Below are 13,831 nucleotides of genomic sequence, written 5' to 3'. Positions count from 1 at the left end.
GAAGGGTCATATGCACCCCAATGTTCATAGCAGCAATGTCCACAATAGCCAAACTGTGGAAAGAGCCAAGATGCCCTTCAACAGATGAATGGATAAAGAAGATGTGGTCCATATATACAATGGAATATTACTCAGCCATCAGAAAAGATGAATACCCAACTTTTACAACAACATGGATGGGACTGGAGGAGATTATGCTAAGTGAAATAAGTCAATCAGAGAAAGTCAATTATCATATGGTTTCACTTATTTGTGGAACATAAGGAATAGCATGGAGGACATTAGGAGAAAGAAGGGAAAAATGAAAGGAGGGAAATCGGAGGGAGAGGTGAACCATGAGAGACTATGGACTCTGAGAAACAAATAGGGTTTTAGAGGGGAGGGGGGCAGGGAGATGGGTTAGCCCGGTGGTGGGTATTAAAGAGGGCACGTACTGCATGGAGCACTGGGTGTTATACCAAAACAATGGATCGTGGATCACTACATCAAAAACTAATGATGTATTGTATGGTGACTAACATAACATAATAAAATTTAAAAAGAGAGAGAGAAAAAAACTAACTATAAAATCATAATGATAAAGATGGTACCATTTCAATGAAAAGATACACATGGAAATCAATGGAAAAAATACAGAATTCAGAAATAGCACCACACGTATTTGGTCGCTGGATATTCTGCAAAGGAGCCAAGGCAGTTCCTCAGGGGAAAGAAAAGTCCTTTCAGCAAGTGTTCAGTCAAATGGCTATCTCTATGGGAAAAAGTGGCATTCATCCTTGTGTCACACCATACAGAATAACTAACAAGACAGGGATCATAGACCTAAATATATCACTTAACAATATGAGAGTTCTAGAAGAATATAGAGGAGAAAATATTTGCAACCTTGGGAGTAGGCAAAGATTTCTCAGAACCAAGAAAGCACATTTCATAAAAGTAAAAAAAAATGCATTTGAAGAATTGGATTTTCTCAAAATTATAAACTTTTGCTCTTTGAAGGACACATTAAGAAAATAATAAGGTAAGCCACAGACTGGGAGAACTTCCTTTGTGCAAGATTATTCCCTATGTCCATAGAAAGTTGTGGTGAGCTGGAGAAGATCTAAGAAGGCAGGGTAGACTAAAAACCTAGGAATGTGACAAAAAGAACTCTCAAAAGTATATAGAGACCAAATATGAAAGGCACAAACGCAGATGTGTTGGCCAAATCCCAGAACAGGCAATGAGGAAAGTCTGTTAAAGCAGACACCTAGAGCAAATCATAAGAGCTGCCACTTCCCCTAGGGAGGAGGAAATTTTTTGTTTGTTACTCTGAGCAGTGGCACTTAGGTCAAGAAGGAGTTATATCTACAACATGTTAAGGAAATCTGTGAATGCTTGAGTGAACCCTTGCCATTCTAAGGTTGAGAATAATCATGCCTGGTCATCTTTGTGCTGGCCCCTTCCTCCCCCCTCAGGCTTTTACCCTCCCCTTCCCTTCCCATATTCCTGACCTGTGGTCTAAGGAGAGGTAGTGGAGAGGTTGGAGATGGAATATTGCTAGCAGGGTCTGAGTTTGATCTATGTGTCCATCCTTCTCCCATGTGACTAGCTCCAGACCACATTCTCTTTGCCAGTGACTAGCCAATGGTCACAGGGCCCTTTCCTGACCAGTTCTGGGGGAAAGTGCCTGAATATCATCTCACACCTCGTCCTATGCAGAATAGCTTTGCTATCACTTCATTACAGTTAAGACTTCAAACTATAGTTAACTCTTGAACAACATGGGGGTTAGGGACACGAACCCCCCCTACAGTGGAAAATCTGTATATAACTTTGACTCCCCAAAATGCTTAACTGCCAATAGTCTAGTGTTGGTCAGAAGCCTTACCAATAACATAAACAATTGGTTAATATATATTTTTTGTATGTTATATGGATTATATACTGCATTCTTACAATAAAGTAAGCTAGAGAAAAGAAAAGTGTTATTAAGAAAATCATAGAGGAAAAAAAAAAAAGAAAATCATAGAGGAAATACATTTAGAGGACCATACTGCAATTTATCAAAAAATATCCACATATAAGTGGACACAGTTCAAACCTGTGTCCTTCAAGGGTCAACTGTAATGCTAATTCTTAGTTGGCTTGAAAACGTCCAGCTAAGAGCCATGCTCCATCCTCAAGCTGCTGACATCAGGTAGAAGAAGAAGCAGGATGGTTTCCATAGTTTTGATGGGATAGCCCAGACTGTGTGCTCTGTCTTCTGAACACACTGAAAGACAACAAATCAAACTCTGAACACTTCAGTGAATCCTGTGTCAAGGGACATTTATCTCCCCTGATCATCTTGCATGCCTTTTCTTAAATAAACTCAACTCCATTACTGTCTTGTTCCATACACTCTCGAGGTGGGTTCTACTAACCTAGGTTTTCAGTCAGGATTATCTAACCTGAAACAAGGGCAATTGTTGTGCCCTTATTTCAGCATTTTTCCTTTTATCATCACGTCCGAGCCTGTAACTATGCTTTAATTGAGACAATGAAGCAGAGGGCAGTTCGGGGATGTAGCTATGTGAGGAGGAGGTCGGGTCACTGTAACTGACCAAGTGGGGCGCAGAACCGGAAACAGGATGGCATGAGGGTGACCGTAGCCTGTCTCGAATCTGGGTGTCACGACAGACTCTCCCTGGATCCTGTCTCAATAGTGAATGCTCTGTTCACGTGACCCAGGAGATGGGGGAGGTGGTAGTGAGGGTCCTTAGGGATAAGGGATTGATTCAGAATAAGATCAAAAGATCAGGGGCACTTCCTCCAAAATAATGAACATTCAGGTCCCAGGAGAAATGGCCCCAAGACCCCGTGGCAGAGATGGCAGCACTTATTTTTGTTTAGGGATCAGTATAATGTGCTGGGTTTGGGACTCATCAACCTTTTAAACCGCTGCTAAATAATCAGTTAATATGGAAATGTACCTGCCCTCCCAGGCAAGCCACCTGTGTGATTCCCTGGCGGCTCTGGGAGGGTCTGATGGGGGGCTGTGGAGAGCCCTCCAGCCCTGTCTGACCCCAGCAGAGCCACGGGGCTCCCCAGGGCCCATGGGGAAGGCCCCTCTCTGGCTTCCAGACAGGAGGGAGGATGGCTCCTTTGAATTGGCAATTCAGGCACAGATGGAAAGGGCAAGCACAAAAGTGTAAAGTCCATGCTCTGAAATTATATCTGAGCAGAAAATGAGGCAGCCAGACAGCTATTCTGAGAGCCAAAGACCCAATAGTTGCCACTTGGAAGGGGCGGGGGGGCGGGGAGGAAAGCTACAGAAATTATTACCCTTTTTCATGTGGTCAGCAGCTCTTCTCAATCTCCCGTTGCCTCTGGAACCTCATCTGACCCTGACATCTGGACATCGCACTGATCTGGAAGCCAGCAGATGAGGCTCCACCAAGAGCAGGCTGTAAGGTCTGGGTCACGAGAACTGCTTCACAAGGTTATGCAATGACGGATGGCCCTCCAGCCAGCAAATCCGTATCCAAGGCCCACCAGGTTCCAGCCAGGGCATGTGAGGAAGATCAAGACAGAATTCTTGCCCTCAAGAAACGGAGGTTCTGGGGAAAACAACTCCCCATTCTTAGCCATTAGCACCTTTCCTCTCTCCACCTTCTCCTTTAGGTTCCTTCTTTGGCTTAAGTGTCACTACCTCCAGGAAGCCTTCCCTAACCCGCCCCTCCTCCCCAGCAAGCTGGATTAGATCTCCTGTTAAATATTCCTGTTGCCCTCCTCTAGTCCTCTGTCATCGATATTAGCATACCTGTTATTCCTTGTTCAGTGTATTATTCACTGGACCTTAAGCATCCGAAAGGCAAGGACCATCTTGAGCATCACTATGTCCCTTCCACTGAACACAAGCCTGGCATAGAAGAGGCACCTGAGGAAGAGTTGATGAATGCAAAAGCCAAATCCTTATCTTTATAGACCAGGAACCAGATGTCCAAAGAGACAAGGCTTACCAAGGCCACCCCGCATGCTGATGAGCAAGATGGGGATGTCGTAGTGTCCTGCCCCCAGCCTAATGCTCTCCTGGAAGAGGGAACTTCTTCTGTGTGGCTCCTGCAGTCCCTGAGTGGGAAAACCTGGCCTGCAGGGCCAGGGGAAGTGAGAGGATGCTGTTTGATTGGCAGGAAGTTTGGGGGGGTCCACCTCCCCCATCTGTCTCCTTTGTACTCTGCTGCCACTTCATGAGGGTGTCCTCCCTGACACTACCAGTTTCTTAGCAAATATCAGAAGTGTTGAAAAGCTGCCACTATCCCATGGCATGAGGGTGACCGTAGCCTGTCTCAAATCTGGGTGTCACGACAGAGTCTCCCCGGATGCTGTCTCAATAGTGAATGCTCTGTTCCACCAACCCCAGACCCCACCCTGGTTGTCTGTGAGGCCTGGCTGTTTGTCCGTGGGCTGCATGAACCCTGGACAGGTCAAGGTCTTTGGAGAAGGCACAGAACTCAGTGCATAGGAAACCAGCAACCACAGGATGAATGGGACTCATCCCAGCTGCACACTAATAAGCACAGCTGCAACTTTTTATCTGGACCCGTTTTTGTTTGCTTTTAAATTTCCCCGACTCTCCCCTTTGGAGAGGCGATGTGAGGTTTGCCCTCCCATCCTCTTGTTTGGCTGCCTCTTAAATAAACCCTTTCCTTGCCGCACACTGCATGTCTCAGCGTGGTCTTTGCTGCAGGCAAACTTAGGTTCCGTGACAAATTTGGTGAGCCCGCCAGGAGCTCTCTGCCTGTGGTTCGTCAGCCCCCAGATGGTAACAGGAGTCCAGGGACGAGGCCAAGCAGTTGCCTAGGCTCTTTGTCCTAGGGACAGTCCCCGGGGCCCCATGCTGACTGGGTGCCACCAAACTTCGGGGTTGAATTTAACTTCTGTACAAGGAAGCCGGTTTTGGTTTCAGTTTGGACAGATGTCTCTTGGGGAGTACTTCATGTGCCAAGGCACGTGAGCTGATTTCTTCCTCCCACTCGGTTTGGCTCTCTTATATTTCTTCCATGTGGTAGCCTCCGAATAGGGGGGGTTGGTTCTCCTAGCCTTCTTCTCTTGCATGACTGAAAAAAGTCTGACTAGGAAGCCATTTAGTTCGATCATTGAAGCTCCAGCTTTTAGGGAGGAACTAGAAACTAGGAAGCTGTTTGGTTCAGTCTGTGAAGCCCCAACCTTTGGGAAGGAACCAGTGCTCACAGAGGTCCTCTGGGATTCATCTGGGTTGTTTGTTGTGGCAGCTTTTGGTGTCTTTGAATAAAACCAGCCGTGTTCTAATTGGAAAGTAGGAAATGACCATTGGGTCCCTGTATGCAGCTCTCTGGGCTGTCTTCTCCAAAATTAGTCAATTTTTTTTTTTTTGCAACACTGCTTGGCCACAATATTCATTAGACTTCAGAGAAAAATGACCATTTAACAGATCCATAAATTGTAATATCATCTTGCACTTAGATTTGTTCTGTAAACGGGAGATATTTGGAAATTGAGCCTTTAAATGTTGTTTGTATCTTGTTTATGTATTTGTATGTGTGTCCATTTATGTTGTAAATATGAAATATTTTCTCTACCTCTGGATGGCATTGCTAAGATTGAATTGTAAAAGAGCTCTATTTAGTTGGTTTAAAGGCAAGTGCTTGTAAGAATAGAGCGTTCTAGAACTCCAAAGTACAAACTAACCCAAATGTTTTTCAAATCACAGGATCTTGAAAAATATTCAGTATTAAGGCTAACTTAAGGTTGTTGGTCATCTCCTTAGAATTATCAGCATTAAATGTAAAACCTACTCTGCCTGTGTTTACTGGAAGTCAAGTAAGTTCATGTTATCTCCATGGTAAACTTTTTGGAAAAGACAAAAACCCCTTAGAACTTTGTCTAATGAAGTTTTATGGGTAATCTAAGAACAAAGAAATGTGAATAATTTTAATAAATGTAATTAAGACAACTGGAAACAATAAGGGAAAGAACTCTGTATGCAAAGAGAGCGAGACTGGTTATTTAAAGAAGGAAAACCTAGGACAAAATCTGAATATAAAAGTGGTTTCTGAAACCATCTTCAGAAAGATTAAAGGTGGTTCCTGGAGAAACAATAGATCCAATCCCCCACCAGCTATTGAGAAAGTACGTTGGTGATTCTCGACAGTTTGTCTCTCCAAGGTTATCCATAGAAACTGCTCAAATTCTTCAAGATTTTTACCTTGAGCTCCAGAAACAGAGCCAATGGTTAAAGAGCTCACCAATCACTACTACGCACCTGGAATCTCTGATTTGTCTAACAGAGGCACACACAGGGTTGGAATGGAGAGAGAAAGCAACCAAAGAAGATGCTGAGGGTTTCAATTTCATCAACTTTGGCAGATTACTAGAGGTAAACATTCAGTTTGCTGATGTAAAAGTTGGGAAGAGGGGGATGGGAGGGGGGAGAAAGGTTATAATCAGTGAAAAGAACCCTTTCCTGATTAACTCTATTAAATGCCTCCTAGGTGGATGCATCTTCGAAGGATTTTTAATCTTCTGCAATATTACTCCAACGACCATTCAACAGATAAACTGTCCTATTATCTGAAATTAACGGCCCTTACTGTGACAATTACAGGTTTCATCCTGGCATTAGAACTCAACCTCACAACACAAAACTTAAATTTATCCTTCAAGTCTATTTAAATTCTCAAATCTCTTAGGATATTTTCTCACTCTTATATACCACCTACCACCATTTCTGAACTTGTCAGCAAGCCAAAAATCAGCATCACTACTACTAGACCTAATTTCACTAGAAAATGTGGTACCAAAATCCATCTCTTATTTTCAAATAAGAGCCTCCACCCTAATTTCTAAACAAAAAGGCCTAATTAAACTACTTCTGCTCCTTTCTGATTATACAACCCTAAGCTTACTCCTATTTAATTTCTGTGAGTAATCTCCATAATAACCAAGACACCAGTAAATAACGATCAAACAGTGGCAGTCACCAACCAGGTCCAACAACTATATAATGCAGCGATCCCCACAGCTTCTTCACTAAAAAATCCTAAATCCCCCCGTCTTAAATCACTCAATCCCCTGTACCGCTGAATTTAAATACAATCTCTACGTCATCTTCCTTTAAAACATAAAAAGCTACCATTACGTCTGTTACCAACCCTGAAAGAAATATTCCTAAAATGCTCTTGTTAGATATGCAAATCTCAGGGTACTGTTCATTAGCCATGGCCATTGTATAACTGAAAACCACAACCATTCCCCCTAAATAAATTTTAAAAACTGTTAGGTCTAAAAAAGAACCTCCCAAACTCAATACTGTAACCAATACCACCACTCAATCCTAACCCACCATAAATCGGAAAAAGATTTGGAGAAAAAAATAGTACTTAAAATAAGTACAATATATATGATTATTCCCACATGGAATTTAACCATCACTGATGACATGAAAAATCATCATTGTATTTCAACTACAAGAATACAAGGGTGCCTGGGTGGCTCAGTTGGTTAAGCGTCTGCTTTCAGCTGAGGTCATGATCCCAGGGTCCTGGGATTGAGCCCCACATTTGGCTCCCCACTTGGTGAGGAGCTGCTTCTCCCTCTCCCTCTGCCTGCTGCTCCCCCTGCTGTGCTCTCTCTCTGTCAATAAATAAATAAAAATATTTTTAAAAAATTTCAACTGTAAGAATATTAACAACCAACATCAGAAAATCCCACCCATTGATCAAAATCATCAACTTATTCATTGACCTTCCAGCCCCATCAGGCATCTTAGCGTGATGAACCTTTGGGTTCTCTTTTAGGAGTTTGTTCAGTTCTACAAATTTTAACAGCCTCTTCCTAGCTATACATCATATATCAGATAAAATAACTGCCTTTTCATCAGTAACTCCTATCTGCCAAGATGTAAACTATGGATGAATCATTCGACGTACATGCTAATGGAGCCTCCATTTTTATCTGCTTTTTTTTAAAGATCTTATTTACTTATTTGACAGAGAGAGAGCTCAAGCAAGGGGAGCGGCAGGTAGAGGGAGAGGGAGAAACAGGCTCCCCACCGAACAGGGAGCCCAACACGGGGCTAGATCCCAGGACCTGAGCCAAAGGCTGATGCTTAACCGACTGAGCCACCCAGGTGCCCCTTATCTGCTTATTTATATATGTAAGGTGAGGCATGTACTCTGGGTCATATACATTCTCAGAAACATGAGACATTGGAGTTATCCTTATTATTCACAATAAAAGCCACAGCAGTTATAGGCTACAACCTACATGGGGACAAATATCTTTCTGAAGAGCAACTATCATTACAAACCTTTTATCAGCTATTCCCTACATGGGCACTAGCCTAGGAGGATGGACAAGAACAAGATTCTCAGTAGAGAAAGTGATCTAGTCCAATTCTTTGCCTTCCACTTCATCCTCCCATTCATTATTTCAGCAGTTGTATTCCATGTACAATTTCTCCATGAAATAGGATCTAACGGCTTATCAGGAATATCATCTGAGTCAGACAAAATCACATTCCACCCATACTATATAAGTAAAGATCTTCTAGGACTCTTATTCCTTATTCTAATACCATCTGCTCTAGTACTATTCCCACCTGAATGCTTATGAGACCCAGACAGTAACACCCCAGCCAACCCCCAAAATACTCCACCACATATTAAACCTGAATGATACTTCTTATTTCCCTATGCAATCCTTCACACAATCCCTAATAAACTAGAATATTAGCCCCAATCTTCTCTATCTTATTTCTAGCAATTATTCCTATACTTCATATATCAAAACAGCAAAGTATGTCAATGCTTATTCTGATTATTAGTCAATGCTTATTCTGATTATCAGTGACAGACCCAGTAACACTAACATGAATCAGAAGACAACTAGTTGAACACCCATTTATCATTATCGGTCAACTAGCATCGATCCGATATTTTTTCATTCTCCAAATTCTCATGCCCATTACAAGTATCACTGAAAACAACCTCAGGAAACAAGAGTCTTGTAAACCAGGAAGGGAGGACAATAATCCTCCCTGAGATTCAAGGAAGAAGCAACAGCTCCACCATCACCCAAAGCTGAAATTCTGCTTAAACTCTTGCCTGGGGATGCCTGGGTGGCTCAGTCAGTTAAGCGTCTGCCTTCGGCTCAGGTCATGATCCCAGGGTCCTGTGATCGAGCCCCACATTGGGCTCCCTGCTTGGCAGAGAGCCTGCTTCTCCCTCTCCCTCTGCTGCTCCCCCTGCTTGTGCTCTCTCTCTCTTTCTCTCTGATAAATAAATAAATAAAATATTTATAAAAAATATTTTAAAAAAAATAAACTCTTGCCTGGTACCTGCCCTTAAATAGATAAGCATGACTCTACTGTGCCATGCCAGTATTAAAGCCAATAATAAAAGACCCCACTTAGGCAATTCATGCATTAGTGCCCTACCACATTACAAATACATATATCTACACTCATGCATACTATATGCCATGTATAATCCTACATTAATGATCTGCCCCATGCATATAACATCTACATCAAACCCTCACCCATGATGGGAGGGACCACAAGAGCCTCCAGTTCACAGCCCAAGTTCACTGGGTCCCAAGTTCACTCCCATGTTGGGAGTCCAGCCAACCTCTTCCTGAGGATGTGCTGTAGTGACTCATGACCAGTGCTCACAGGAGAATAACTCAGAATCCACTCGCCAAAATGTAACAATAGTAGCATGTTACTAATCTCCTAGGAGTGAAAGACGTCACTGCCTCCTGGGGAAGAGGAGGTGTTCCACCCAGCTGCATCCTCCACAAGGCCTCCCTTCCTCTCAGGTGGGTGGCAGGGTTGGCAGGAGGGGGCAGAGGTGTGGGTGAAAGGTTGTGTCACTTTTTCACAATCAGGGTGCTCGAAAGGATGCTGCAGTTTGTGGGATCCTCTGAGCCTTGGGCCCTTGTGTATAAAATAAAAGCTTGGACGAAATGATCCCTCAATGCCTTGCAGTTCACAGGCTCCGCAGCTCTGAACATTCCAGAGTCCCTGTGCTAAACTTGAGGTTTTTCTGCTTCCGAAGCATGAGCTGAACCTGGAAATGAAGGCAACAGAGCCTTACGGAGGGGTAATTCTTCTAGCTTGTTTCCCATCAGCTGTAGGGAAAGCTGACTTTATGTCTTGGCCCCAACCCGCCTAACTTCCTTGATTTGCTAGTCATTTTTCATGACTGGAAATCCAAACCAGGAATTGGGACTTCTGGAAAAAGAGGACACAGCCAAACCTTCATCTCCAGCAGGGCCCTTGCCTTCAGTCTTGAGCTTCTCAGAAGAAGTCCGTTATTGAAGATGTGGAATGCAAGGATGGCTGGAGAAGCCACCGGGACCCAGGCAAGATGCTATACCAATGACTTGTCACCTCTTTGAAGACAGCTCCTGGAGCAGCATCTCTGATGTCAACCTCTCTCCACAGCTCCACCTGGATACTGATGGGCGTCTAATACTCAGGATGCTCAGAACCGAACATACAAACCTGCTCTTCCTCCTGTAGTCCCCTACTTTAACGCAATCATTGGTGTCTCTCTTTTTTTGGTGGGAGTGGGGAGTTTCCTATCATCTGATCCTTTATCCTATTTGGAGGAAATTCCGATAAACGTGAGTTCAAAGGGAGCCGGACATTCCCACACTTGTTCCCTAGTGACCGGGACATGGGCATACAACTTAAGCATGGCCATTCAGACCACACAAAAAAGGATTTTGCTTCCAGAGAGTGACACAAGGCTAGAGATTCACAGCAGCGGTAGAAGAGAGCAGGTGCAGCAAGTGTCCATGGACAGGGATGCTTTGGCCGTGACCTGACCAGGCTGCTCTTGTGGTACGACCTGGGTCCCAGCTTTTCTCGGTTCCTGCCTGTGCTCTGGATTTGGTTCTCCAACCTTTACACTGATTCAGTAGCTCTAATAAATGTATATCCAATATATTCCATTTCTTCTTAGAGATCCAGAAGTTGTTTCTGTTGTTTGCAACTAAGTCCCGGCTGGTAACTTCACCATTCCCTCAGTCACCAATTCGGAAAGCTGGAAATCCTTTCTAATTGTCCCTGGTCCACTGAGGTCTACTGATCCCACCCCATGATGTCACCTCTATGGCCCCAAAGCCAGGCCCCCGTGACATTTGCCTATTTCTACTGTCCTCTGCTTGATGGCCCCTCTGGCTTCCAGGATCTTCTTAACCATGAACACCTACTTCTTTTTTTTTTTTTTTTTTTTTATTTGAGAGAGAGAGAGAGCATGAGAAGGGGGAGGGTCAGAGGGAGAAGCAGACTCCCTGCTGAGCAGGGAGCCCGATGCGGGACTCGATCCTGGGACTCCAGGATCATGACCTGAGCAGAAGGCAGTGGCTTAACCAACTGAGCCACCCAGGCGCCCTGAACACCTACTTCTGATCAGAATCCAGGATCCGGCTGCATCCTCCATCAGGGCTTTTGGCAGGGGTGGAAGAGAAGAAAACAGGAGAAAAGGAAGGTTTCCAGCCACTCTGAGTGCAGAGGGAAGTGAGGAGCTAGCCCCACAAAGCACAGGTGTCCCCCAGGGTCACTGTGATAACTCAGTCTGCCTGCAGTCCTGAGGCAACAGGAGCTTCTCCCCTTCATGGCACTTTTCCTTGTTTTCTAAATTCACATCAATGAAAAGTATTAATTACCCTTAAATGGAAATAAATTAACTTAAGAAGATGTAGTTTTATCTTGCTTTTCTAGTAGCCACATTCCCTGAGGAAGCATTAATTGATTTTAAATCCAAATCAGCCTAATGCACTTGGACACTTTGCTGGGTAATGGAAATTAGTGATGACCCTATAAAGGGAAGGCTTACTGCCAACTCCTGTTCTTGCACATTTTTATCACTGTGGATGAAGTAAGCCCGATCATGGGTGGAGAAGGCCCAGTAGCACCAAGCTCTTTATTTATTTAGTAAATATTTATTGAGTACCTGCTTTATGCCAGGGCCTAGGCAAGGCACTGGGGACCCAATGATGAATGAGGCAGGCTTGGTCCAGACCTAATGAAGCTTACAATGGAAGGCATTAAAATGCCTTTCAAGGGCTTCCTACCATTTCTATGCCCAACTTCCCCCTACCTGGGTTTCCCTAAAGCTGGCCTTCAGAGGAAGCCAGGTCTGTGAGGGACCTGGTGGTGGAACATCAGAGAGCCTCATCTGGAAGCACCGCGAGACTTGAGAGTGTGGACCACCCTAGAAAGGAGTCAGCTTGGCTGGACTCATGCCTTCTGTCTCCCAGGCTATTCCTCCAGGAAGACACAGTTTTGTGGACGGAATTGGTCTTAGAAAGTCTGCGGGGACACTCTCTAGTACCTTCTCCCTGGCACCACCACCTAGGGTTAAATTTAGGAATTAAAAATACAGGACACTCAGTTAAATTTGAACCTCAGATAAACAATGAATGGTATTTTAGCATAAGTACGTCCCTTGCAATATTTAGGATGCATTTGTACCTATGCACCACTTAATTGGGTGCCTTTATTTTATCTGGCGGCCCTACCACCCCCACTCCCACCCAGCAAGTTGCCCTGTGCCTCCAATAGCCCCGATACCTGTTCTGGAACAGTGCCTCTCCCAGGGCAGGAACACAGAATCAACCAGCCCCCTTTCAAAATATACTTGTCATGAAGAGTATTCAAGACGAGTCTGCTCTCTTAGCTGGCTGTCCCCAGCAAAGAACTTCAATGCAGCCACCTTGACAGCACTGACTCCAAGCAAGGAATGATCCATTCTAAGGAGATGGCAGAGGTGAGTAAGACACTGTCACGACCCTAAGGAACCTAGGGACTAGCAGGGAAGTGCAGTAAGCTATTTAAATAATTGTTATACAAGGTGGAAAATGAAAAGCGACTTGGGTGCCAAAGGAATGCAGGTAGGAAGAGATCACATTTACTTTGGAGGGTGGGAGTCTTGAAGGTGTATGGAGGAGGTGACATTTATGATTTATGATTGAATAGACCAATGGCAAATCCATGAAATCATATTACAGCATAGATGTGGTCATTACAAAACTTCCACCTGTGCCCACAAGTCAATCACTTGCCATCCCTGACTTAGAATTGTGCCTGATGCTGCCAAGAAGAGCCTTCTGGAAATGACATGCCAGGTGGAGAGATCCACATAGACCCAAGTCATGAGAAAAGGCCTGTAGCTGGAGTCTCACATCACATGCGTGATGTGTAGCTGGAGAGGTCATTCCCAAAGGTACATCAAAGACAGCATGTTGGAAGGTCTAGGGTCACAGGGAGCTGGCACTTCTATTGGAAAGCTGGGGTGGGAGGGGGGACACCTGCTCTCTCTGGAGGTAGGCCTCCATGCCCAAGGGCCTGAATCAGCACCATTCCTAGTCCCAACACCCAGTGGACACTGGCTGTGCTGAACGAGGGAATGTTGATCACATTCTTGGTAAATATTTGGACATCTGAGGTTTTTGAACAGAGAACATTTCAGAGCCTGCTTGGACAACATCTAGTAAGGGAGCAGAAAGGCTTCTGATGCATTGCTTCCTGGTTAATATGACTGAGCATCGTGCAGACAGGCAAACATTTACAGCAGCAGGGGCTGAGCCAGCCCTGATCCTGCCCTGAAGGTGGCCAGAGAAGAAAGCCATACGCTCAGAATGGCCTGTTTGCAGAGGAAGTAGCAAAGACAGCGTCCCACAGGGGCTGTGGGCCCTCAGCATTGGAGGGACTCGGTCCGTGACCTACCACAGGGACTATTCTGCACACCCAACACATTGTACCCAGATATCCCAGCACTGAGGTCTCTGGTGCCAGAAGAGCTGATGGCGGGTTAAT

General features: G+C 44.6%; 1 pseudogene; it reads left to right on the top strand.

Annotated features, from left to right (window-relative positions):
* The first annotated feature begins 4,939 nt into the window (after positions 1-4,939).
* On the top strand, positions 4,940-9,044 carry LOC145720546 (cytochrome b-like; annotated as a pseudogene).
* Positions 9,045-13,831: the final 4,787 nt, after the last annotated feature.

This window comes from Leptonychotes weddellii, chromosome 1 (genome assembly GCF_054177405.1).
Source record: "Leptonychotes weddellii isolate Sample4059 chromosome 1, ASM5417740v2, whole genome shotgun sequence".
NCBI classification, from domain to species: domain Eukaryota; kingdom Metazoa; phylum Chordata; class Mammalia; order Carnivora; family Phocidae; genus Leptonychotes; species Leptonychotes weddellii.
This window is presented reverse-complemented; position numbering and strand designations above follow the sequence as displayed.